We start from the raw sequence: 1,953 nt of genomic DNA on the forward strand, positions 1-1,953 counted from the left end.
TAATAATCAACAATTATAATGTTTAGATGTATAATTCTTAAACTTTTGGACATAAAAGATTTTTTGTCGTCTAATTATTAGCAATAATATATCTAAAATAATATTCACGTGAAAATTATTTAATATTTTAATTTAAAAAAAAATCATTTTCAAAATAGGCAGAAAAAACAAGTGCGTCACTTTCGATGCTTTTTAATTACGTGTTTATTATTTTTTTGGGAAGAAATTAAACAGTGTGGCTTGAAATGATTACAGGGAAATAATGATTTAATTATTTATTCATTCATAAGTGAAGTGGGTGGTGTATAAATATAGAAGCATATGCATGCATGCCCTATATTCTGAATTGAGACCACGAATCTCAAGTTTACCCTTTTTTTTCTTCTTCTTTTGTTGAATACTGTGATATTCATCAGAGATCAGAAGTTATGAGCATGAGAATGAGTAGTGGTAATTCGGATTTGACTTTATCAGTTTCAGATGCACATCCTGAAACAATGGATTTCCTTTCACTTGCATGGTGCAACTTTGCCGTACAAGCTCTTGCCCCTCCTCCCCCTCACCTTCAATTGGACCCTCTTCCTCTCGATCTACCTTCCCCAAAAAGGTCACTTTACTACTTAATTATTCTTATTTTCAACAATCCTGATTATTTAGCCTAATAATAATAATAATAATGTTTGTAAAATTCAACATGTTAGATGGAAAATTGTGCTAAGATGGATGGTCCAGATTTCATGTCTCTTCCACCATGGAACTCCAATAATGATGTCAAGGTAACAACTATCACTCATTTCTATCTTATTCATCATATTCATATATGTGATTAACATGTTTCATTTTGGTTTTGTCAGTCATGGTTACGGATGCAGCAAGCCATGCATCCTGAACTGAACTACAACACTTGTTTCCGCAAGAAATGGGTATGTATCTAATATCAATACGAGTAATGATAGAGAGTCATCAAAATTTATTATTTTTTTATTATCAATTAATTATTAATAATGTTTAAAAGTATGTTATTAGATTATTAAATTAAAAAAAATTAGACTAAAAAAATTAAATTAACAACTAAATAATGACAAAAAATAATAATTCTGATAATTTTTAAATATTTTTTAATAGTATATACTTAATTTACCTAGAATACCGATAAATCTTAATAATTTTAATTAATATATATCATATATATTTTATAATTAAGATTAATGGTTAAAATCATTGGAACAGCAGTATACTTAGTACACTTGAAATTCTTCCTGTAATATATACTAATAATTAAGTTGTATATATATGCAGATGCCATGGAAGGAAATGGTGGCGCCTTTGAAGAGTGTGTCAATAAAGAAATGGTTTAAGGAGATAAAGCAGAAGAGGAAAGAGGAGCAGAGGTTGCAAAGGGCAGAGGTGCATGCAGCAGTATCCATCGCAGTGTTGCGCCGCTCTTGCTGCCATTGCTGCTGACAACAATAATAAGAAGGAAAATAAAGATGATGATGATGATGAGTCCAAAATCAATAAGGAAGAGAGGGAAGCAGCCATAGCATCTGCGGCTGCATTGGTGCATCGCAGTGTTGCAAAAGTAGCTGAGGCCATGGGTGCTAACAAACAACAACTCTCCAATGTCATTACCTCTGCCATCACTGCCACTTCCACCACTGATATCCTTACTTTCACTGCTGCTGCTGCTACATGTATCTATCTCTTTTCTCTAATTAACTGCATATATATATATAATTAAAGATGAATAAATTATATGGAATAAAGTAGATCTATAAGATTCAATTTTTATTGTTGTTCAACTCAATTATATGTAGGGCTGGAAATGGGTAGGGTAGGATAGGATTGGACTCTACTCTAACCCTATCCGCGGATTAAAAAAATTTTATTAAAATTCTACATTATTTTACTTGTGGGTTGAAAATCTCTCAATCCTATCCTATCCTACCCTAC

The 1,953-nt window shown here is 31.5% G+C and overlaps 1 pseudogene; it reads left to right on the forward strand.

The window, feature by feature from the left end:
* Nucleotides 1-338: 338 nt before the first annotated feature.
* On the forward strand, nt 339-1,741 carry LOC112722149 (uncharacterized; annotated as a pseudogene).
* The last annotated feature ends 212 nt before the right edge of the window (nt 1,742-1,953 follow it).

Source organism: Arachis hypogaea, chromosome 11 (assembly GCF_003086295.3).
Source record: "Arachis hypogaea cultivar Tifrunner chromosome 11, arahy.Tifrunner.gnm2.J5K5, whole genome shotgun sequence".
In the NCBI taxonomy this organism is placed as follows: Eukaryota; Viridiplantae; Streptophyta; class Magnoliopsida; order Fabales; family Fabaceae; genus Arachis; species Arachis hypogaea.